This window comes from Lutjanus erythropterus, chromosome 6, assembly GCF_056507025.1.
Source record: "Lutjanus erythropterus isolate fLutEry1 chromosome 6, fLutEry1.hap2, whole genome shotgun sequence".
NCBI classification, from domain to species: Eukaryota; Metazoa; Chordata; class Actinopteri; order Lutjaniformes; family Lutjanidae; genus Lutjanus; species Lutjanus erythropterus.
The window spans coordinates 36,016,605-36,043,531 of NC_139322.1; the positions used below are offsets into that span (position 1 = coordinate 36,016,605).

Sequence of the window (26,927 nt, forward strand, 5' to 3'; positions counted from 1 at the left end):
TGCAGAAGCGCAGGATGCACACAACATTGTAAACTGACGATAACAAGTGACGACAAGTCTTCCACTGTAAGTTGTTCAGCTGTTTATAACTGTCAGATATCTGACACTGTAGTTTAGTCCGTTATCCTGAAAACAAAAGCTCACTACTCAGGGTTGTTTTCCCTACCCCGTTTCACTGCCTGCCAAACTCCACTAACATTTTTCTCAGTTTAACAGTTATACACATCTACACCCTCTACAAGATTATGAATGATTTCTTACGACTCACAAACAGACACTTAGTCTTTCTGCAAAAATTCAGCATTAATTTGAACTCCGATTAATATGAAGCGGGCATACAAAACAGTTAGTGCGGCCCGGAATAGAAATTTCAAAGGATGCCACAGCAAAATATAATGCAGATTTCTCCTTTAAATATACCAGCTTCCTGTAATCATGCCATGTGGCAACAGAGTTGCTGCTGCTCAGCAAAAATTACGTTTCTCTTTGAAGTACTAAGATCGCTGTTAAGGTACTTTTCAAGTAATATTTATATACGTACAAAAAAATATGATTGATCAAGATTTTCAAGGACCTATTTTCATTTGCATCCACATGCTTGTGTTAATGCAGTGCTCACAATGAGAAGTGTTGAGTTGACCTTAATTATCAGGCATTAAGGTAGTGGCCGCACCTTACAAAGTTCATTAAATAATGCAACATCCAACTTAATAAGCTTGCAGATCAAATTTGCATTGAAGAAAGTGATACACGATTGTCCGCGCCGCTCAAATTGACCTGAAACTTGCAGCTGAGCTCTGCCACACTTGGCTGCGCTCTGGCTCCGGGAGGCCAAAAGGTGAGCCGGCTCAAGCCCACATGTGGATTGCTAGATTTGGCCAGGTCGTCAAGGTGAAGACCTGGGCTGAATTGGGATGTGAATCAGCTGCAGTTAGTTGACCTACAGCCACCTTTTAGCAACTGGACCAGTGTGTCTGGGCCTGTTCTGCCGCATCATTCATCAGGAGTTCAGCTATGATTCTGGCTACCAGCTGTGCCAGATTCAAGCTGCTGTTGGGAGATGCCATTTTTGGTTACCTGGGAAATAGCCTAATATTCTGCAGCAGAGGCACTGGTATTGTGGACTCTTAAAAGCCTGACATATAGGAGAGGATCACAAAGTTTCATCCACCCACTTACACTCAGGAAGTTACAAAAGAACAAAAAAAAAAAAAAAAAACTGAAGCAGGTCAGTGAAAAGTGCTTTGCAGCCAACTGGAGAAAAACAGTGTCTTCCACTGGGGAAGCTGGGAGTATGTTCTTCCAACTGCTGAAAACAGTCATGACACCATTGGAAATGTCCCTCTCTTTGTCATTGTTCAAAGTGGGACAAGCCAACATTGTACTGGGTCTGTACATGGCTCAGAATTTTGTCAGTCAAATCAGATTTGGCTGTTCGATACAAAGATTTAGCAATTACTTCATTTTTTCAGTTCAGTGCAACATTAAACTCATGTATTAGCCTACATGAGGATGTGTTACCAATAAGATTTACGGAGTCAGAGGCCATCTCTGCATCTACATGGGTATTTTTAAAAATATAGCTTTTTCTATGCATTTGGCCCTTTGGTCCACTTTCATCCAACAGCACTTTATATCATAAAAATTTAAAATGTTTGAAAAACGCCTGTGAAGGCTAAGATATTTAGACAGAGAAAACATTTTGGACTTGTAACGTTTGAGTTTGCGTCATTGTCACCTTTGTTTGACGCCAATGTCTGCTGTTATCTCCATGGCAACCCTGTTTGTTTACATGAGGGGCTATTTTGCGCAACGGGGGAATGGTAAGGAGACTTCAGCCTCAGTGAAAGACTACATCCGCCTGTGGAAGTAGCAATAACAAAATGAAGACGGATGCATGCTGTATCAACCCTGTGACTCTAAATCACAGTTCTGTTTCATTGTTGTCAATAATGGATTTGTTCTCACGCGTCAACATTTAGTGGCATATGATAGCTTTGGTTAGCTTTTTGCACATATTATTTAGCATTAGCCCCAGCTAAATTACTGTCTTTCTGTTAGCGTTTAGCAATGCAACTAGACATAAACATGTTTTTGTAACAACGTAATACAAAAAAAAAGCAGTTCTGCTGTAAATGAAATAACAATTCAGCTGCAACTACAGGAACTGCCTTATTATCACAATATACTTCTTCATCACATGTGCTCCATTTCTATCACTGCTCTTTGCTTCCATCACTGCTAACTTTGTGGTTTGTGGTGATTTTGAGACTCAATTTGTAAAGTTTGCAGCCTGCCATGGTGTTGCATTGCTGTGTGTTCAATGACTATAGACTGTATATGTAGAAACAGACCCAAGAGCTCTTTAAAAGTGAAGCCAAATCATCTTGATTGCCGCCTTGTGGCTGGCTGCAGTACAGGCCACAAATCCTGCCTCCAAAATGTTAAGTGGGACATGGGCCAAAAATGTATGTCATTTTAGGTAGTTCTCATCACACTGATGTTTGTCCAAGTGTTTATTTTTCTGATCACTTTGGTTTTAATTAGTTGTTTGATGACACAACAATGGGATTTCATGCCGTGATTGACAGCTGAGCTGACTGACAGGGCCTCGCAACTGAATCAGCCGTTTGCGTAGGTGGGAACTCTAAAGCACAGCTCAAATGCTGGTCACCACTGTGCAAACTCTGGCTCCAAATGATGTCACCAGCACTCGTATCTGGGCTATTTTGGCTTCAGTTTTGTACAGTGGGAGGAAGTGGAGCTGTGGTGTCCATCTTTTTTTTATGCTAATGACAATGATGCAGCCAAAAAAACAAGAGCTGAAACTTTTACCAGCCACTTGTTTCACCCTCTGTTATCAGTTAACCACCAGCACATGTTATCAAGAGGTGCACCAGCTGATGTAAAAATCTATCTATGATTCCCCTTATTTATAATTCCTCATTGTATCCCTTTGCACTTTTGTATGATTCTATCTGTTTTACTCTGTTAACTGTAATGCACACTGCCTGATAAAACAAAGAAAGTCAACAGAGGGTCTCTGTCTGTCATGGGCCAGCCCTACATTTTAATATGTGTTGACACTGGTCGTTAGCCATAAGAAAAGCCCTGGTCAAACTGTGGTTTGACTCGCTTTGGCTCATCTTAGCGCAGGCTGGCACGGCTTGGTGCAAGTGGTAATGGAAATGCAAATCAACACGATACGGTTTGACTCAGTGTGGCCAAAAGCGCCAGAGGAAAAACCCCACATCTGGACTAGGAGCTTGGAGCACTGGGTGAGTGTTTACATGAGCACAAGCACTTTGGACTGCCAGGAGGAGGAGGAGGAGGAGGAGGTGGAGGTCTTCAGGTCCAAGGCAGGAGAAAACAAGCAGGGAATGCTCGCATCACAACAGTGTCTGTTATTTAGCCTGACTTTTGGTTTGTTAAAGCAACCGTTGAAGGCCATTATTTTTTACAGTGTTATTTCAAGATGTCACTGCAGCTAATCTCACAGTGGTATATTTAAAAGCTGTGCATGTAGCGTCTCTTTGTTAAACATTAAGAGATTTGGTATTCCCTTTGTCTTTGACTGGCCTGCCACAGCCACTTTTATGTGGTTTAATGTTTACATTTCCAACCCTCTGAGAGTTTCCCAGATGAAGACAAATTATATTCATCGCTGGTAATTATTCAGCGTGAATTCAGAAAGGAATGCTTAGTGTGATAAATAAATAATTTACAGCAATCTCTTTGAGAAGCCTCTTTTTAGAGGATTGTTACAGGAGCTTTTCTGCCCAAGTGGACGGTCACTGCAGATGACAACACCACAAGCACTTTGTATGTGTCTCTGGTCACTGAACCATCAGGAGGTCCCCGTATCCTCACAACTGCTCTATTGAGATCATCCATTGACTTTTTTATGTCATTTTTTTAATCTCTCCACTTTGAAGTCAGCTTTCTAAGCTCAGTTAGTCATTCTTAGTTTTAACCCAGTAGAGCTCTGTTTAGTCAGTAGAGGAGCCTTCATGTGCAATCAGCTCCACATAACAGAAACTGTTATTGCTATGGAATAGCAATAATGGAGTGTAGTTGCTTTGAATTAATAATAAGTAACTTATAAGCAGCAGGAATCGTAAATTTATACTTTTGAGGATTTATTGTTTAGACCTTCAGAAGCAGCAGGTCACTGGTGAGTCATTATGAGCCCATGTTGTGCAGCCAGAACTACAAAATTCCAGTGGACATCCCAACATTTTCAAAGACACCAAATACTTCAGACTAAATTTAGAGAAAGAAATATCTATACACTGGATGAATGGTGCTGCCATACAAAACATGGAGTGTTAACATCATGTAGTTTCAATGAAGGGTTGGACAAAGCTCATACAGAATGTATTGCATACTGGCAAGCAGTGTAACTATAAGAGCCCTATTCAAACTATCTATAGCACACTCTTACTCAGATTAAAACAACAGCAAAAGGTGTAGTTTGATGACATCTTAAGTAGCATGGGATCATGGGAATTGGGAGTTCAGATGAAAATCTATATGGCATGATTCAGGCAGAAATCCTGATCTTTTATTCACATTACATTTAGTCAAATACCCCAACTTCCTTCCTCACTCTCTGATGTGTCTGATGCAAGCAAGCAAAGAAATGGACCGTTGTCTTAAATTAATTATGGATTTCTCTGGGTTTGACCATTGTTGGAAGCATTTGGGATAATGTAAGTACACAACTCAACAAAATGTCTGTCTAACTGGCTTATACAGCAGGTTTGAGGACACAAATCAGGCTGTGCATGAACTCTGGGGATGGTGAAATGACCCAATCGAAATGTCAAAACAATTCAAGAAATGCAGCGCAGCAGTAACTTTGACAGCAATGGGCAGTGCATATAGAGAGCTGGCATTAGTCTGCAAATCATCTGGCAGGAGATTACAGACAATGATCATCAAGTATGACCACAAGTATGTGGTCTTTGGTCGGTAAAAATTAGACAGTTATTAAGAACTTAAAAATACAAAACAATACAAATATAATACAAGTAAAGCAAACAAATGATATCAAAATAGGTTTGACAGCAACAACAACAACCTCTGCCTCCCTATCCTCTGTCCCATCAGCAACTCGTTTTGACTGCATCTGAGCAAATGCACGGACAAGCGCTGCGGTGCATCCCTGTGTGTGTAACAAGCAGCGTATGTGCATTGTGAAGCTGCCTATCTTGGTGCATCTTAATATGAATAATGCACCCTGTAAACAGCTGGAAAATACTGCACCATTGACCTTAGATCAGAGTTTTGTTGGTCAATGGCACAATCACTTCCTGCTGCCTCAAGACAGCCATGAGATAACAGTGTGCCTAACCACGCCGCATATTAGGACCAACACACACATGGGCACAAGTACATTTACTACTTGCACAACATGGGCACTGGAAGAGACAGCTGTGTCGGCTGGAAATCAGCAATGACAGGTCAAAAATGTATATTTCTCCTCAACTATTTTCCTTCTACTTTAAAGAAAGTAGATCTGGTAGGTTCTGCTGTAGAAAGAAAATAGTTCCTATGTGAAAACTGCTCACAACATGGTCTGTGGATTATCTTGAGTAACTGGGTCATTATTTGTTGAAACAAACATTGCTGTGCAGTTTTTTAAATGCATTTTTTTGGTACTCTAAGCACCACAAGCAGAGTCCCATTTAGTCCCATTATACTGGAGAGAAGGCAGACATTTCTATGGCTGATATCTACAAAACCCTGCAACTCACACCAAAACTATCTAGATGGACAAGCAGCACTACAGGCCAGAGGAATAATATATATTTTTGATTTGGGGGGAACTGTCCCTTTAAAGGAAACAAAACAGAAAAACTGCACGTTCAGTGGGAACGTTCCTAATTGCTCTCAACCATAATACACATTAGTGCCTTCAGCAGTTTGTGCTTGTCTTGGTATTTGAACATCATTAATTCATTCATGTGATGAAAGTCAGTTTGCTTACTGTCAATTTAACTTTTACCCTACATGTAATCAACCACTAATGATGGTGTGTTTGTTAGTGTTCACCATGGGTGTGTTTACATGCCTCTGAAGCACCAGTAACTACATAACTGACTAAAATATTAATGCACTAATTAAAATATCAACCAGTGTCTGTCACCAGGTAACCACATAATATAAATATACAGCACAAGCTACTGTCACTCTGTACACCAGTGCTGAGGGATTATTTATTTAGTGTTTGAGAAAAGTAAATCCCTTAACTCTGCCTGCCATCCTGCCTAGCAACAAGTCTGCTTAACAACGCTGCAGCCTCATGTCTCATTACTAAATTTACATTCATCATGAAAAGTAATTGCATCCACATTTCTAAGATAAACCTTGTATAAGCGTGTCTCTGAGAACATCTTGTGTTTATTGTAGTGCATCTATTCCACAGCTGTGCAGCACAGACCCAGCTTTAATGTTACATTATCTCCACGCTGTGAATTTATTAGAACATTTATCACCGGTAATGAATGAAAATAATCAAGGTAACTGACAGTCTTGATCGTTTTATCGTTCAGTTATCGTCAAACAGGGGTAATTGGCCTAAATACATCTGCGGATCCGCAGAGATGCTTCGCGGGTGTTTAAGGGACATCAATCATACACAAGCGGCTTCTTTTCATCCTGTTTTTGAAGTCGAACCCCCCTGTTTTTCCCCTCTTACTCCTCGTTTCGGTGACTCCACGCTCTGGGCTGCTGAGCCAGATGTTGGAGCATGGAGTGGTGCATGCACGCACACTGACCTGGGTTTAGATGTTGCCATGATCGAATCAACACACCAAAATGACAAAGCTGATCATTTATTAGTGCCTTCTAATAGTATGATTTTTCAGCTTCACTGCCTCAGATTTATTGTTCACTATATGCAGTATTATTTATTTATCATAATATCTGCTTTATTTTGCTTTGCTTGATGCCCTGTAGGCCATTCAAAGGTGCATCAGAGAACACGAGGCATCAAAATGTCAACACAATCCTCCGAGTCGTTCTGATTCCCCTCACCATCAATGGATGAAATTGATAAATCATTCAGCGTTAGACTGGGGTTAGAAGGAAAAAAATATAAGACAGTGGCTCTTCAAAAGAGTTGTTAGAAACTTCAGCGGTTCATTACTTATGAACGCTGATGTTTGTAATAAATTATTTATTCAGCAAACCCATTTTAAATGCAGCGCTGTTTACAGTATTTCTTTACAAGCGGTTCAGAAGTATAAAGACGTGCTTCAGGCTAGAAAAAAGCATTTCATCATAGCATGCAAGTTTTTCCCGCCGCAATAAGAAGCGATTGAGACAAAAAGAGGTTTACAGAGCTGGTGCTGGGATTACCTGGCATTCTGCATTAGAGGAGAAACAGTACTTGTACTGTGCTTTTTCTCAAGTGAGGATCAGGAAACAGGTTTAAACTGGCCAAAGACCGCAACTCTTTCTAATAGGTTTTCACTCGATCCTAAATCTCCCATCCCTCTTTGGGCTGCTCCATTTCTTCCCTTGTTGCTTTTTTTATTAGTTGACATAAACTTTCTATTATTGAACTTTTGTCTAAGGCAGGGATCAATGTTTTTGAGGCCAAGGACCACTTAGCACAGGGGTCTGCAACCTATGGCCACATGCAACTCTTTAGCACCTCTCCAGTGGCTCCCTGCCGCTTTGGAAAAAAATTACATGGAAATTTTTTTTTTATGTTTTAATTTTCATTTTAGCAAAAAAAAAAAAAAAGTTGAGAAAACTCAAAATTTCAAAGCTTTTACAAACTACTAATCTTTTGTTGACATAATTTACTGTTCTTGGAGTGGATGCATTGAAGTGGAAGTGAATGATGTTTAAAATTCTCATATTTTCATTTTAAACCATTTCATTCCAAAATAATGATAAATCAGCTTCACAGCTTCAATTCAAGTTTATCTAAAGAAAAAAAAACCTAAGTCATTTCAACTAAAGATTATAGGCTGGCTAAAGTTTTTAAAGTTTATTTCAAAAGTCAAAAAGTTTGAGTGGGGATCAAAACCACAAAAATGTTGCCTGTGACTCTTACATTCTCCAGCTGTAAACATATGAAGCCTACACACCAAATTTTAAAAAAATTTAAATATTTTGTCAACTAAAATGTGTGTTGTAGCTTACATCTATGGCTTTGTACCTTTTCCTCTAAATTATGGTGGTGCCTTTAGTATCCATAAGCTAGCTATGGATGCTAAATTAAAAAAAGGAAAAGTCTGCAGGGAAAAGAGAGAATTTAATTGTTGCAGCTCCAGACAGATTAGCCAAAAATGGCTCTTTGGATCATAAAAGGTTGCAGACCTTTGCCTTAGGTGATTGGGAAATTAAACAGGAACCCACTACTACATATACTGCATTGAAAATTTCATGTATTCTCTCATTTGCGCTTATCTCTAGCATCATGGCTAATGTTAGGCGTGTTAGCCTCTGAGCTGGAGGGTATGTCAGAGTCTTCACAATGGCTCGTAAGACTGTCTGCACACTAAAAAAATGTGATGCTGCTTGCATTGCATTGGAAGAGAAATATGCAAAACAACCTTTACACATCAAGGGCAACCCAGGGAGAATAAAACCACACATTCTCATCTGAATGTTTTACATAACCTTGCCATGAAGGCTCAGGTGCACCTGGGGGGTTTTGCACAAACACGCAAAATCTTTTTGGAGCTCTGAGCAGTCAAAACAGCAAACACAAAATGATAAAATACTTTCATAAATTATGAAATGGTGAGTCAGTTGATTGAGATGTACATGTATGACCTTTGCACGGTGGACTGCTACGATAGATGGAACTCATGGGAGGCTACAATTAATTGGTCAAATTTGCAGAAAAGTTGTGGTAATTAAACAAAATTGCAAAGTCATGCAGAATTCATATCATTGCTGATTGTTGCGATTGCAACTTCCTGGAGGGACTGATTGCCTGTTTTCTTAACATGTTTTCAATGCACTGCTTAGCTGTATACATGAAAGGTTGTAAACAAGTGGCTGCCATTCTGTGCCCTGATTGGAAAGCAGGTTCAAACATTGCTACATCACATGATTCACTGCTCTGACTGGTTGTACAAGTGTTCAGTTCTGTTCAGTTCTGTCCAGAGACATTTTGGCTGATTGATTAGTTGTTTGGTCCATAAAATGGACTGGACTGAAGCTCAAGATGACGTCCTCAAAAGTTTTGTTTTGTCCATAACTCAAAAATATTCAGTTTACTGTCAAAGAGGAGTAAAGAAACCAGAAAATATTCACATTTAAATGAGAATTAGAGAAAAAAATTAGAGAATTTTGACTGTTTTTAAATTAAAAAATGACTCAAAGCGAATAACTGATTAATTAATTCTGTCACAGTTTTGCCACTTAAATAATATTTTTCAAATCTTTCCTGTAATTGTTATCTTTGATTAATCTGTTTTCCATTTTCTCCATCAATCTAGTTAGTTTGGTTCATAAAATGTCAGAAAATGGTGAAACATGCTGATCTGTGTTTCCCACTCAGCTCAACTCAGTTTTGTCTCAACTCAAAAAGAGTCAGTTTCCTGTCAAAGAGGAGTAAAGAAAAGAAAAAATATTCACATTTAAGAAGTTTAAATCAGAGATTTTAGATTTTTTTAATTAAAAAATGACTCAAAATGATTAATCAATTATCAAAAAAGATGCAGATTTACTCAATAGTCGATCAATAAAAGCTTAATCGTCGCAGCTCTAAGTGATTTATGTTCGTTGGTAAGTTTATTAGTTTGTCCAGCTGTTCCTGCCTTTGTTGTGCACAATTTATTGATTGATTGGTTGATTTAAAGACAAAAAATGTTGGAAACTTTGTGCACGGCACATTTATATTGTTCTTTATTTTAAAACTGAAATCCTACTAATAATCCCCATTTTTACCAAATGTATCTGTGATCTGATGGCTTCTTTTTTATCTCTAACTGTAATGCAATTTTTGCATTGACATTACATAATCCCTATAATGGGTTACTATCCAAGCCTGGTAATAAGAACTGAATCCTCCTTGAAATAGACTTTAGTCACAGTGTGTGATGGTGGACAGACACACTGTCATTGTAGTTGAGATCCCTTTTATGTCTCTATCTGCCTCCCTCTTTCTCCCCCAGCTCTCCTTCTTCTCCTCTCAACTGCCCAGGGCAATGTGACTCTCTCTGGCATCCTCGACTTACTCGAGGGTCAGCGCGATGCGGCTTGTTGTACCCGTGAAGAGATACCTTATAAAAGATGCAAAAAAAAAAAAAAAGGCAGAACACCATCTCACTCGCCTCTCATGCTACAGCTGCTGGAACGGAGCGAGGCAGAGCTGGCGGTGGATACGGTTGCATCGTAATTACCTCTAATTACCTCGTCTAAAAACAGACACATATCACACATCCACACACAAGCAGATAGATTCATATTCTACAGCATGTAATCACAAACATCATAGGTTTTTAGTATGAAAACGCTGTAATGAAAAGGAGTCCTAACAATTATTTTCTCTCCTGTCCTCTCTGCCACTGATGTCCGATGTCCCCTTCCTGCTCGGGTCTATTGTAAGACTCGTGGGACTTGTTTTGAACGGCATGATTTCACATTGAGGTGGGCACAATGTAAAATGATTGTCTCACTCCCTGGGTGTGTTTGTGTGGAGGGGGAGGGCGAGCATCATGTATAACTGTCTTTGTCTCTCTCTCTCCTTATTCCTCTTCGTTTCACAAACACAAACACAAACACACACTGATGAGTACACACTGCCATCAGTGCACATGAACACTCTGAGAAACAAGGGTTCCAAAAGGGTTCTTCTTGAAGGGCTGAGGTTCTACCCATATCATCAGCCTCTGCCAAAACCTTTTTCTGAAGAAAGGGTCCCAAAACGGTTCTTTGTAAGACTAAGGGTTCCTTTAAAAACCCTTTTCATCCACAGAAACCTTTCTGAAAGAAAATTGTTGAAATCTGTACCAAAATATAAAAGGGTTCTTGGAAGGTTCTCAGTAGAGACCCCTGGCTGAGTTCTAAGTAAAATGCGTCGAAAAAAAGGGGTTCTTGGTAAAACACCCTGGGTGGGTTCAAGAGAATCCCTTTGGAATATAAAAGGATTATTGGAAGATCCCCCTGGCTGGGTTCTAGATAAAATGCATAGAATATAAAAGGGTTCTCAGAAGAACTGCCTCAGAGGGCTCTGGATAAACACTTTGAAATCTAAAAGGATTCTTGGAAGAAACCTCTGGATTCTTGGTTCTAGATAGAATGCTTTAAATATAAAATGGTTCTTGATAGAACTCTCTGGGTAGGTGCTAGACAAAATCCTTGGGATGTAAAAGGGTTCTTGATAAAACCCCTGGTGGGTTCCAGATAAAATGTCTGAAAGAAAAAAAAGATTCTTGGTAGAACACCCCAGGTGGGTTCTAGTTAAAATGCTTGGAGTAAAAAAGGTTTCTCAGGTAGGTTCTAGAAAAACCCTTTGGAATATTTAAGGCTTCTTGGGGGGAACCACTGGCTGGGTTCTAGATAAAATGCCTGAAATATAAAAGGATTCTTGGTAAGTTTTAGATAAAACCCTAAGGATACAAAAGACCTGTTGCTTGTTTCTAGATTAAATACTCGCAACATAAGAGTCTTAGTAGAACCTACCAGGTAGATTCTTGGTAAAATCCTTGGGATATAAAAGGGTTCACGATAGAACTCCCACATGCATTCTAGATAAAACTGAAATGCTGTACATTTCTTGGTAGAATCCCCTGGGTGGGTGCTTGGTGGTAGAAAGTGGAAAGAAGATTGGCAGAACCCTCAGGGAGAGTTCTAGGTAGAACCGTTACACCATAGAAAGGCTATATAAGTATGACCCTTTATATTCGCTTTCAGGTCGAACTCCAAAAGGGGTCCAAGTGAAATCTTTAGAAATGGTTCAACTAGCAAGTTCAACAAGCACAAGAACCCTTTATGGTTCTTGTTAGCACCTCTATGTCTAAGAGTGACACACACTTGAGTGTACTCTGCCAGTGGCTCTGCTGTACCAGCCTATTTGCACATGCTAATACTGTTCTGCCTTTTCCTGCATTAGAACTTCCTCCAGGCTGTAGATTTGCGTGCTGGAACTATTGACTTTATTTGCCATGAAGGCTGCTGGTAGTGATGCGTTAATTATATACAGGCACTGCCTTGAACCCAGAAATTCATCATAAATTAAAAAAATAAGAAAAAAAAATGTGAGCTTATGCCCATACAGATAAATGTAGATAGAAGTAAAGACATGAAAAGTCAGGAATACACACCCAGGCACGCACAAACTCAGGCTAAGACTGAAAAATAAATCAGATTCATACACGCACACACACTGTCACACACACCTTGCAAGTAGAATCAAACCAAGGAAATCAAACCAGAGTTTTGAAGTCATCTTAACCTGGGGCTGTTGCCCTGGCAACCTTGTCTTTGAGGAAGAAAAATTCCTGCCAAGGATCCAGAAACAGGGTGGAAAATCACTTGGAGCAAAATCAATGGAACATCTATGGTGCTGCATTAAAACGACGCCATTATACAGGAGAACATTTCTGGTGTTGGGTGTGAAATTAGCGCTGTGAATTAGGGGAATAATTGAGATCCTGACGGCTCAGCAGTCTGAAGAGTGTCGCTGGGGAAAAAACACAACATACCACTTTCGTGTGTTTTATAGTTTCACTTGAAATTGAAGGAATACAGGCTCCTTCATGGGTCGAGAGAAATCTATGATGCCAGACAATAAACTTAAAACTGCAGTGCCTGTCAAAGATAAACAAGGATGGCTTCACATGTTCTTGAAAGTGGCAGAAGAAGAACTCATATCTTTGACTTAATTAAGAGTACCAATACAATGAAGTACTTCTTTACAAGTAAAAGTAATTTCACTTTTTAAAAATCTTACTTAAGTAAATATAAGTATATTATTATTATATAAGTATATAAGTAGTATAATTAAAATGAGCTTTAAATCCACAATATGAAAATTATGTAGCTAGAAGTCTGTCACATTAAAACAACAATTTATTCATTAACTTTATTCAAATTACTTTTAGTCACGTGCCGACTTCCTTAGACACTATGTGACGTAACTGGTTTTCCAGGAAGCAGCGGCTAGCTAGCAACGGTTAGCAAAAAACACACCATTACATTGAATAAACTGCATATTTCTCTGGGTTTGAATATTGTCTGAAATATTTGGGATAATCTAAGTACATAACTCAACAAAATATATAACATATGACCAGTGCTTTTAGACATTTTAATTCAGAAATGTTACATATATATATTATAGGTACTTGTTCTGAAAATTATATAGGTTTCTGTGGGTTTCAATGTGTTAAATTCAATAGCTTTTTTAAGAACTTTTTATAACCATTATAATTTCAATTTGATCTATTTCATGTCCATACCAGCAAAAAAAGTATGTTAATCGCTCTCTTATTAATTAATTAATATTAATGGGTTATATATTATAATATTTATTCATGAGTGTGCTCCCATAACTTGTGACAGGCTGCACAGTTTGCAATAAAGGTTATTAGTTTCATATTGGTTTTGTTTTGTAGTTGTTATAGCATGATCGTTACACAATTTTACAACAAAAAATAAAAATAAAAATGAGACTGAGGTTAATGCAGCTTTGTAGAAGTAACATTAACTTCAAAATCTAATAAAATTTTAAGACCCGTCAAAATTAGATTTCTGACATTTTTAATGCCTAACATTTAGATGATTGGATGTTGGACTTTTTATGGCTTGAAGGACATCCTACCCTCAAAAGGGTCATTAGATAAGTTGTAGAAAGTTCTGTTGTAAAAGATTTCTGGTCATATTTTGGAGTTTTTCCTCTAATGTTTGATTTTTAGTGAAATAGTGGATTAGATATAGTTATTTAATTAGTTATTTATGGGGCCACACTTGACTAGTCTCTGTGTTAATCTTCAACTTGTTATATTTTGTTAAAAAAAAAAAAAAAAGTAAAATCTTCATTTGAAAAGTGACAGCTTCCCTTTCTGCAGTGGGAAAAGAAATGTGAATTAGCTCAAAAACCTGGTTCTTGACTAAGTGAAATTAAATATAATTTCTTACCTGGAAAGCAATAGCACACCGCAAATAAAGGTTTGATGGACTGTATAATTTGCCTCTTTTTCAATTTCAACACAATTTTTCTCATTTTTTTAATCACATGTGAGTCATGTCTCTGCATCTGCTGAGTTGTTTCAGACAGATCACAAATTAGCTTGGAAAATTTCGAAAATTTCAAGCACTAAATTACACTGATATGGTTTTATTTTAGCCAACTTATACAGAAGGTGGACATATATGATTAAAGCTAAAAGAAAAAACACACAATCTACAGTTAAATGCTCTTTAAAGCAAGGAGCAGCAGTTACTCTGTTAGGATTTCAGAGTAAAAAACTGAATTTAATATCATTACTATTCTGCGTTATCGGTCTACAGCTAGGAAAAAAAGTTCAAAACAAAATACAGAGCAAAAAGGAATAATTGAAAATGAATGAAAATAAATAACTAAATGGAATTAATATATGCTGTTTGATAAAACAGAAGCATCAAATGTATAATGAATGATATTCCACAGCCTGCAGTCTTCTGCTGCAAAATGAACACTGGCCTGAAATTAAGGTCCATGCTGTAGTGAAGATATTTAAGTCATTTTAGCATTTTATGACTCCTGCTAATCTGTGTTTTTAAACCTAAATCTAGATGTCTGGAAATAATTAGACAGCCTATGGTCATGTCCATGACATGTTATTAGTCCTGCCCTCTCAGTCTGCTAGTTTTGATGCAAACACCGGCCTTACCAATAACTCTGCTGTGTGTCAGCAACTGCTGCTGACATTTAGCACCACCACTGTCACCACTACTGTCAGACATGAAATAAACATGCAGTAAACCTTCAGTCTTTAATGGAAGACCAAATAAATAATAGAAGCTGCATTCGTTGTTTTTAGTTTTTTGCCACTTCAGGGCAGCAGAAAAGCTAGAAATACTGCACTGACATGACCTTATAATGGAAAATATATGTAATAAATATTATGGCAAATACTATTTGCAAGCAAAGAGTTGCGTATTTACTGTTGTGAGATGCAGACATGAGATATAAAACGAAGTGCAATGAGTTTTATGCCACAAAATGCATGAAACACAAAAGTAATAGGTTAGGAATGTGCAATACCTCAAGAAGCAAAGCATAAATTTCTATTTGTATGTAGTGATCTGGTCAGAGCCATGGATTTTAATAAGATGGTACTTTACTCAGATCAAAGGCTTGTTTTAAGGTAAGACAGTTCACACTGTAAATGTATAAATGGTTATAAAATAAAATGCAACAAACCCCCCAGATCAAACTGCTAAACTAGGCAGTGCTGATCAAATATGAAGCAAGATTGTGTTACTGTTATTGTTACGCTCAACTCTTCTCAGACACAAATTACAGTGTACTGTTTAGCTGTAATACAAGGCAGATCACAACCAGGCGTCCATGATTTTGTATTGTGCTTTCAAGCAAAACCCCAGGAAACTGTAAAATTAGGCAATGTTGATCAAATATGGATCAATATTCTGTTACTGCATTGCTATGTCTTGCCTAAAATGTTTTAAACACATATGTTAGCTACTGTTTAGCTTTAGGTTATCCAACATTTTGTACCCTGCTTGAAAATGGACCCAGGTCATATGCTCTGTTGCTCTGGTTAGTTATCTATCCAACTGAGGCAATCCAGAGGCATTTTGGCTTACATGTGTTGATAACGCCCCTCTGAAATCGAAAATGAACTGAGAGATTTCCGACAGTCAGTCAGGTGATGCAGGGCTAAAGAGATATTCATCAATGTGAGGATTGTGGAAATGTGAGGACAAGTTTTTAAACTTCTAAAAACTACTTTTAGTGGTTTCCTGCATGGGTATCCTTGTCTGTTTATAAGAGAGAATATATCTATATCCACTTTTTAACTGTTTTGGTCTCCACCACCTCCTGCGGGAAATATCTGTCTCTTTAGCTGCTCTAGCTGGAGTTGACTGAAGAAAAACCAAAACAGTTAGCTAAAATATGCTTAAAGGCTTAAGGGAAGTGCAGAGCTGGTGATAATTCTCTATGGAGCTGTCAGGTCAAATGTTCAGGACGACATTCACGCACACTCGCATTACACACAGTCATTCGATCCACTGTCCACTCTGTCTCAGTGTCAAACACCACTATGACCTGAAACATATACACTCAGTCTAGCAGCTTTTTGGACATGTCCAGACTTGTTTGAGCCACCGGAGACAGAAGACGGTGAGAGGATGTTTTTTTTTTTGTTTTTTTCAACTGTATCGGGTTGTGGGTGGATCAATCCCAAAATATTGATACTTTTCGATACTACGTCTTGTTTTTGTAGATCAATTCTGGCGTTAAAAAGATTGATCCCAAAATGCAGATTTGTTTCAGTTTTTTCTTAATTTTTTGACTGAGAGAGTCGCTGAAGGTACATTTGTAACTGACGGTTAGAGGCAGGGTTGGTTTGTTGGGGTCACGGAGCCATGTTTCAGGACCGCCCAAAACATCCTGAGCACAGAAATTATGAACAAAAGTTAACAGCCTAACACCACACTTGAGTACTACATACTTCTTAGTCTTTTCACGTTTTAGGCAACTATTTTCTAACATGTGCTGTATGATGGCTTTAGAAGAATTCCCTTTACAGACTTTAATTTTTCATTATCTGACCATTTCTCTTCTCATCTGTTTCCCTTGTCACTGCCAAGTCACATCCAGATATTTGGATGTTAAGTACAACAGAGTGATAATAGTGTATAATAACAGTGTTCTGAGAGAGAAAAGTAAGAGTAGAGTCAGAGGAAATAGAGAAAGAAAAGAGTGTTGTGGGAGTTACCTGCCTGTGCCTTGTTCTGATGGATGGCCTTGCCTGCAGCCCTACCACTTTTAACACTCTACTTTAAAGAGCTGCTGTCTTGCATGAACACACACACGCACACACACGCACACACACACACAAACGGACACAAACACACACACTTTGAATTGTTTGAACTACTTCTTTTGTATCTTCTGATGTGTCTGTGTCCCCTGAACACACTTTTGCGGAACGCCAACTCAGCCCTTTTCCAATTCTCTGCAAGCACATGCACACAAACACACACACACACACACACACACACACACACACACACACACACACACACAGTCAGCTTGTATTCTATATTGTTGCTGTACTCTACTTTAATATCATGACATTCAGAGGTAATATGACAGCCTCGCCAAGGCAGAGTGCCTGTTCCTCAATATTCATCACACTGGGAGCTGCGCACCAGGCACCACTGAGCCCTCTCACTGTAAAAGCTGTATTTTTGCATCAGTACTAAACCCAGAATTATTGTCAGCACTGCTTTTGCGTGACTGCATTCCTCTTTTTATACCATTGTGCTGGTAGCTTGTACTAAAGCTGCCACGGAGTCTCGACTCGGTGTTAGAAATTCTGGCATTTTTAGCACAGGTGGTCCCACTGGGAATGTAAACCTTAACCCTGGCACACTACTCATCCTAACAGAAAGAGAAAAAAAAAGGAAAACGGGGGTGGGGAAAAAAGAGAAGTTTCTTTCTCTTCCAACCTCTCCCTACTGGAAACTTGCTGTGCTTCAGCAGGGAAATCCTTAAGTCTACACAACAGATGGCTGCGATTGCCTTTTCTCATTTCCCACCCAAAACCATGAGCTTGGTGTGTTTGTATGTGTGTGAGTCTGTTTACACGTGGGTGAAACATGGGGATGGTGGGGCAGGAGAAAAGGTGGCGTTGCATCCCCATGAGGGACTGTGACAAGGCATTGTGGGCCGCGGCGCGGGGCCCTCCCTCCAGTCTGTCCGTCTAGCACCCCACCTGCCTTGTCCAAGCGTCCATCTGCCCATCGCACATAAGCCCCTCCATCCAGCACCGCGGCTTTAACAATAGATTGCACTGTTTTAGCTCGCTGATTAGCACTTTGGAAACAAAATATTCTGTCTTACACAAAGAAATGCTGGTTCTGGAGACAGACAAGTACCACTGAAAATGAAAAATGAAATTAACCACAAATGGCTGAACAGCAGGAAGAAGTGTTATTGGCTCACACCTGCCAAGGTAGAACAATTGTACAAAGTCAAGCAACTTAAAGCAACATGATCTAACTATTCTACCTGATAATAACAGCTTGAAAATCATTTTGATGCCACATTGACTTGTAATAGGATGTTTTCCCCCAAATGTCCTCTTGCTCCACCTCAAATTTACAGAGTTCCCTGATGGACAGTAATGTTCACTGCTGCCAAATGTAGTGGCCGTTAGCTAGTTAGCTTTAGCAGTGCTGCTCGGACTGTTGGTGTTGGTGTTTACAACAGTAGCATGGGAGCTTTTTACCGCCAGAATGAGGATATTATTAGACCAAGGGCATGACTGTTGCAGATTGAAACCCATCCGTCCATCCCTCCATCCACTGTCCATAGCCGCTAATCCTGATGGGTCGAGAGGGAGGGTGGAGGGCTGAAGCCTATCCCAGCTGACATTGTGTCATTGCTGATTCGCCAGTTGCAGCCACAACTTCTTCCACCACTCCACCCTCCTCCTTATGTGCTCCTTAATTTTTTTTATTTAATTCAATTTTAATATTTAATCCAGTATGTCCCACTGAGACAGAGTCTCATTTGCAAGAGAGAGCTGATTGTATATAATTTCAAAACATAATAGTAGCAAATTTAAAACATTCCTGGGCAATTCATCTATGGACAATTGCAATCAATTAAATAGGAGGTCATAATAAATAATTATGTTGTGTTATGGAATTTAAGCATAAAACCACATAAGATCACATAATATTGTTACATGAACATAAGTAGTTAATCAACAAGATTAAGACCATGGGAAGGTTTAAAATAATATTTTATATTGGTGGAAACTAACAAGACTGACTGAATTTTTAAAGTACTCTGCAGTCTGTTCAATGTGTCCGGTGCATGGAACTCAAAAGCAGTTTTACCAAATTCTGAGCAGACTTTGGGTACATGAAGTTTGAGACAATCATGAGACAGAGTTTGATAAGTGCTGAGTGACAGGTACCAATGTCTGTTTCGTCTCTCTGAGAGAGAAGACCTGCCAACCTTCTCATACAGGATGCAATGGTGAATACCGTAAGCATCACTAGTAATAAAGTGTAGAACAGAGTGATAAACTCAATCTAAAGATTTAAGTGTAGATCTTAAACTGACAGAAACACTGATTCAATAATTCTTTTGCTGCAAAGCAGGGGGAAGCTGGTTTTATTTCTATAAAGGAAGCCAATCTTTTGCTGTAACTTACAAACAAGAGTGTCAACATTAGACTTGCACCGATTAATCGGCAATGCTCGGAATCGGGCCGGTTTTCACGTGACTGGCCTTGACCGGTGACCGGCCGGTCAGCGTCACAAATCCGGTTCTGTGCCCGTCATTGTCACACACATGTTCTGCACGGTGGTCACGTCATGCGCGCAGCAGACAAACTGACCGTGACGTCAACACAGCACTGATAACAGCTACACACTCAGACACACGTCTGCTTGAAGCTGGTGTCAGCGACAGATTCCAAGAACAGGATAAAGAGAAGACAGACAGTCTACAACGAAACAGAGCAGCTGACAATGTCGCAAAACAGCTGTAAACTCTCTCGCACTTCAGGCTAATGCTAGCAAGCTAGCAGCAGACTGCTGTTCACAGAGGGACAGTTAAAATCTCACCTCCTGTTCTGGCTGAAGAATAAACAACCTGTGTTGATGCGTCTCCTCAAACATTTTCTCATCCAGACTCCTTTAACTTCTGTGTCTGTTTTTCTCACGGCAAAGTTTTACTTCAAACTGTTGCACCGCGTTAGTCTCCGGTTTGTTTACATCCGCTTCCACAAAAGATCACATGAAATCGCATCCCGCGAAATCCCGCGAGATGATCTCACGAGATCACGTTCACCCAATTGATAATCTTAATATAAAATTATAACAAGGCCTGGTTGTAATCTGGATGATTTTGGAGAAAGTATTAAATGAATATTTAATAGTCAGTGTCTTATTATGAACATATTTACAAGAAAAGTTGCAAAAATGTTTGTGAATGCTGTCAATCACAGTTCTTAGAAAGACTGAAAATCGGAACCGGCCAAAATCGGAATCGGTAGGTCAGACCCCTCAAAAATCGGAAATCGGAATCGGCTAAGAAAGTTGAAATCGGTGCAAGTCTAGTCAACATGATGTTTAAAAATGAGCTTTTCATCAAGCCACATACCGAAATATTTATACTCTCGAACTTGCTCAATTATCAGTTCATCCAGAGTGGAGATATGGTCATCAAGGTCTATAGTACTGGTCCGAGAAAACAACATACACTTTGTTTTATGCCCATTTAAGCTTTTGGTACTGTTGATGATTAGCAAGAATCAGGTTCATCTGTGAAAGGATGGGGGTTAGGCAGAGAAACTAACATAGAGCAGAACACGTTTTGTTTCCCGTAACTGTAACCGCAACTGTATAACCCTCATTCCATCTGTTGTCTGTAACCGCTTGTCCTTGACGGATCGTGGGCGGTGGGTGGGTCAGGGGTTGGAGCCTATCCCAGCTGACATTAGGCCAGAGGCAGGGTGCACCCTGGACTAGACACCAGTTCATCTCAGGTCTGACATACAGAGACAAACAACCACTCACACTCACATTCACACCTACAGGCGGTTTAGAGTTATCAATTAACTTATTATGCTGCATGTCTTTGGACTGCGGGAGGAAGCCGGAGTACCCGGAGAGAACCCACACAAACACGAGGAGAACATGCAAACTCCGGACAGAAAGGCCCTGCCCCAGCCACAAACTCCCCAGCCCCCGAGCCAGATGGGGGATTCAAACTCAGAACCTCCTTGCTGTGAGGTGACAGTGCTAACCACTGTGTCACCGTGTCGTCCCAACTGCCAACTGGATAACCATTTGCTATAAACGGTCAATCAATGACTGACTGAAAAGTCGCCGCTCTCCTCCTCTCTCCATGTGCTACTGCTTTATGTAACTAGACACTTCAGACTGTCGGAGAAAAAGAAAATGTTTTTCAAGTGTTTCAGCGATTATGTCCTTTTAAAATAAGCTCTGCTTTTTCGGCGGCAGATGGAAAATTTTGGCATTGGGTTTTTTTTAAAGAGAAAATAAGTTCTGTAGTGAACAAAGGCTGATTATATGAACACATTTTGTTCAAAATGATCATCTCACACACTTCACACTTTAACAGTCTGACTGTATTCAACCACACACGATAATGATAATGTATTTTCTGAAAAGGTACAATTGTGCTGCATTATGTTGCATTTAATATTAATTTATGTGCCCTATGAGACTGACCCACAGATCTTACTTTCTGCGAAAAAAGAGAGAGCAATGAATATCATTTATATATTTTTTATGCTTGAATTTGACTCTGTCTCCTGTTAGGCACTGCACACTTACAGTACATTGTACACACTTTGAAATTCATGTTGGCATAATGTGAAATACCAATCCTGATTAGGCTGTAAGGCCCTGGAGTCTAAGAGGTTAGACAGACACTTTCCTGTGTAATCTATGCATACTCTACATCAGCCTGAACGCACTAACCTTGTCAACTGATGATAGTGGTGGGCGGACGCCTCGGGAGTCTTGTTTGCACCAGGAAAATGCCTTGTTGTTGTCTCCAATCAGATACAGTAAGAACACAGAAAGTCTCCAGGCGATCGAAGCTGTCACACTTCATAAAGGAGATGCTGAATAAATACAACAGACAGAGAAAAAAATAAAAGTTTTTTGTCAAGTGGAAGAGTAGCCTCTATATTGACTTCTACTGTCAGTATATCGAGCAGAGTGTAGCCTATAAATATCCTCCAAACTTTCCTCTCTAACTAAACTAATACATACAATAAACTGCAGTCTGTGTCGCTTAAGTTCATATTCTCACTGTGGCTGGAAAAAAACTTTTATGAAGTGTTATAATATGTGGGTGGAACAACAATTTGTGTTTCTGACCTGCTTTAACATTTCAACAGAAACTTTGTAGACTTTATAGTTATCAAGAAACTCACATAATTGCAAAAACAGATCCATAAACATCTTGACTGCTGCAAAAAAAAAAAAAGAATTAAGATTGCCTTTATCAATTACATAGCTGTTAAAACACAAACACAAAGAAACAGATGTTCCCTTAAGGTAGTATTTTGGGAATCAACGTGTGTTGTGACACATCTAGCTCTCGCCTTCACTTCTATTAAATGACATGACAATGCAAACAAAACAATTTCCAAAATATAAACGCAGTTACCATGATTTATATTTTTTAACACCTTGTAAATGATTTAACTTATCTTTTCAACTAAATTATATAAATTATGCTTTTAACTATGTTATTCATATTATCTTTTTACCATGACATGACATTAAATTATGAAATATATGTTTAACCAAACAGTTTCCTAATCTTTTACATTTTAAACTTATTTAGCTTATTCTTACAGTTGAATGAACCACTAGGTTTTTACAGTGTCAAAAGAACAACTTAAGCCATACAGCACAAACGGTATGAAAACAACAGAGCGTGGCCTAAATATAAACAATGACAAGACCATGGGGCAGTGGTGGCCTCGGGCTGTCTGAGGGGCAGGGGCAACAAAAATAGAAAGGGCACCAGCTGTACGTGGTGGGCGACAACACAGTGGAAATTGTTATGCATTTAGGGTGAAAAAGTTCTGATTCATGGTTGAGATTAATTGTTTTATCGTACAATAACTGGAACTCTGTGATAAAAACACACAGGAAACTATTTCAGTCTTTAAAGGCAGCTAGAGGCAAATTTTTTTTTTTAGTATGAAGGGGAGCATATACGGCGCTTCAACATATTTTCTGGAATGGCATCTCAGATGGCATTTTGTAATGTTTTTTTTTTTTTTTTTTTCCACTAGAAAGGCATATCAGAGGGCATTTTACCACGTTGTGTCCACAGGAAGGGCACTTTAGAGGACACTTTACTACATTTTGTCTACTAGAGGGGCACTCCAGAGGGCATTTTGCTATGTTTTGTCCAACAGAGGAGCATTTTAACATGTTTTGTCTGCTAAAAGGGCTCTATAGAAGGCACTTTTCTACATTTAGTCCATTAAATATGCATCCAAGAAGGCAGCTAGTCATGCTTTGTCCACTGGAAAGGGACCTTAAGAGATTCTCAACATTTTGTCTACTAGAGGGGCACCCCAGAAAGCATTTTGCTATGTTTTGTCCACTGGAAAGGCATCCCAGAGCCCTGTCCCTTAAGTTCACCAGTGCCACAGGGTTTCCCACTGCTATTTTACACAGTGTCCGAGCTAGAAACTCTTCCACATAAAAATAGTAAGTAAGTAGCACAGCGAAAACTCTTACAAATGTGTTAATAACTTCAAAGTGCTTGGTGTGTGGTAATGACCTTAAATAAAGGGAAATAGAAAGGGAGAAGGATGACAGAAGAAAACTACCACCAGCTCTTGCCTTCACTCGTCTGTATTGAGTAAGGAAGAGAAGCGTGGCCCCCCCATGGGAGGCATTACCAACAGATTGATGAATAATCGATCCACAGGCAAGGATCTGCATCACTTATCTGTCTTCCTCTTTTGTATCACTGGCTGCCTAAACAGTGTCCAATACACATAATACTAATAACATGTAGACCAAATCTGAAATGACATGTTTTGAACATAGAATACCGTAACTGTAATAAGAAAAGAATGAAATTAGCTTACTTCTGTCTGAAAATGAATCACCCTGTATCACAAACTACTTGTCACACAAGCACAAGTAAAACAATTAACATATATCTATTCCAATAGTGCAGCTGAGTGTACCACAGCTATATACATTTTATCTCTTAAGCTCCATTCGGACTGGATTTATTTCTCCAGGGGAAGTGGGGTGATTTTAACATTACCTGCGCTTGTCAGTGATTTTAATCCCATCCGGAGCACTTATGCGGGTAATTTTTTCACTCCCACTCCAGTAATAATTACAGCAGCAATTACCTGCCGTTTTTCTGTGAACTGTCTGGTCCTCCTGAAATTTAAATCCCGTTCGGGAGCAACGTCCTTGTTTTGTAAAGTGTTTTTTCCTGCTTGTCCCCCTCTTTTCTCTTTTCAAAATCAGCTCAGTGTGAAATCTGACTTGTGTGTGAAAATGGAGGAAGTCAAAATGTTTTTGCCACAGACAGTATAAATAGAGGACAGAGCTTCCGGGTCTGAAAAGTGAAGCCAGTGTGGAAGTGCCTAATCAAGTCTGCTTTTTTTCTAATAGCCAGCAGGGGGGTGAGTCCACTGGTTGTGTCTGATTTTACACTGTCTGGTCAAATAAAAGTCACCACCTGGATTGAACTAAGCAAATAGATAAGAGCCTTTCGTTGTATAATTACTGCAGTGATTAATATGTTTCAGCTGGTAACAAGTTATTGAACTCTAACTGATGCAGTGAGGAGCTTCTCATCAACAACCATGTCAGAAGACATATCCTGTGGACGAGGAAAAGATGTTACTCTGTTTCAGAAGAGTCAAATTATTGACCTGCATCAAGCAAAGAAAACAACTGAGGAGACTGATGAAACTACTAAAACTGTGTTAAGAACTGTTCAACACATTATTAAAACCTGGAAGGATAGTGGAGAACCTTCATCTTCAAGGAAGAAATGTGGTCGGAAAAAAAATTATGAATGATTGTAATCAGAGATCACTTCAACGTTGGTGAAATCAAATCCTAAAAAATCAACAGTAGAACTCACAGCTATGTTTAATAGTGAAAGTAAGAACATTTCCACACACAGTGTGAAGAGAACTCAAGGGAAGAAAACCACTTATCAGTGAGACTAATTGGAGAAAAAAAGGCTTCAGTTTGTTAGGAAGCATAAAGATTGGACTCTGGAACAAAGGAAAAAAGGTCATGTGGTCTGATGAGTCCAGATTTACCCTGTTCCACAGTGATGGGGGCATCAGGGTAAGAAGAGAGGCAGATGAAGTGATGCTCCCATGATGCCTAGTGTCTACTGTACAAGCCTGTGGGGGCAGTGTTATGATCTTGGCAGAAAAATTAATGCAACTCTGGATAGAAATTAATGTAAGCTTATCAAACAATGCCATGGTGAATGCTTGCCGTAATCAAAGCTAAAGGCGGTCCAACAAAATATTAGCATGTGACTAAATCTTATGAGAAAATTACCCTACTTCTCACTTAATTTATAAACTCAGTAAACACTTTTCTAATGGGTTTATGGTCTAAATCACTAGTTTCAAACCATCTTCAGTACAGCATGATGTTCATTTTGTAAATTATGGTCCCATCTAGAGTAACATAGACAATAAAGCTGGTGGCACTTTAGGGCATTGCTACCTTGTGATTGACAAATTGCTATCACAGTGTGTCCCAGGGTTCTCAGTTACATTTGGGGATGTCAAGAGTTAATCATTAATTGGTTAACCACCAAAAATATTTCTGACCAGTGACTTCACTAGCACTTTTTAAAAATGAAGCTGAGTGTAGGAATGTTTCCTCCAGAAAGGCAACAAAGTCAAATGTAAACTGTGTGATGCGACTCTTCAGGTCAGTAAGCGCTGGCATGCTGTACCACATTAAGAACAAGCAGCCAGCTGTCATGTCTGCAGAGGGCTTACAGCCAAAGACTGTGTTGCTAGATGGGGGGAGAAGGTGTGATGCACACCTATGTTTATGCCAGTGGTATGTGGTCAATCAGTGTGGTAGAGGGTGAGGGATTCAAACACCTAACACCAGTTTACTACCTCAAGCATTCAATTTCATTTTTTAATGAAAATGAGACATACCCGATTTAGGTCTGCTGCTCATTCTCCATCGCATCAGTCCCTCCTTTTTCACCTGGTTTATCAACCACTTATTATTGACATTAGTGTTTCAAGCTTAGTGACTTTTCAGAACTCTTATTAACTTCATTTCTAAAAAGCGACTAAAATTTAGCAACTTGTTCAGACAATCAGGGAAAAGGCAAGAGATATATTCAAAAATATCATTGTAAGTCATTCTCATGCATGCTGCTCAGCAGTGCTTAATTTGTATATCCCGAGGTCTCGGAGCAAAGACAGGGTGCTGTGCTGGTGGGTCAATGGGAGACAAAAAAGTCATGGAATGCATCAAAAAACCAGAGTGCCTGAGCACACTGAACAACACCTCGGTGCAAACTGTTAAAACTGAAATTGCCATCACAAAGAAAGCCTTATTCATTTACATGCCCTCTACACTTTAGCCACGTCCCCTTTTATAACCCCTGAATCATTTCTCATTGACACTTGGGGGAGGCATCAGTTGACTATGCAGAGTTCTTTTTTGGTTGGTAAAGGTTCACTTATACTTTAGCCACTCCCCCTTTCATAACTCATTAACTATTTGTTATACAGCCTTGGCGGCATCGTCAGACTTGGCTGATCGTTCCTTCTTGCACTGGTGTGACTTCGTCCCACTCCTTATACTTTAACAACAAGCAGTAACAAGTCAACTCCGGGCCCTAATGCAAGATTATTGAACCGGGCCCCGCCCATCACAATCAGACATGACATGATGTAATGCTGGCGAATGAAAGAAGTGAAAAAATGCAGCTTTAAAATGACAAACAAAGGCAAAATGCACCGCTGTGATGTAGAAGAGGAGTCATAATTGCAAGGCCAAGACAGTGATAAACCAGCCTCTCTGACAAAATCTGGTGTTGATTGATTAAAGAATAATCGTAACTGGTGACAGTGCAACTTTACATGGATGAACAACATGTAGGTTAACAGGTGACAGCGCACCTTAACACAAACGAAAATACACTTACAGGTGAGAGTGCATCTTGACATGAATGAAAA

At 39.3% G+C, this 26,927-nt stretch overlaps 1 long non-coding RNA gene across 1 annotated transcript in view; it reads right to left on the minus strand.

Moving 5' to 3' along the window:
- Positions 1 to 21,814, minus strand: part of LOC146325664 (uncharacterized) — a 270,604-nt gene extending 248,790 nt beyond the window's left edge. The window contains exon 1 of the long non-coding RNA XR_014770652.1: positions 21,673 to 21,814. This is a non-coding gene — a long non-coding RNA (uncharacterized LOC146325664). The remainder of the gene's footprint in view (positions 1 to 21,672) is intronic.
- Between the last annotated feature and the right edge of the window lie 5,113 nt (positions 21,815 to 26,927).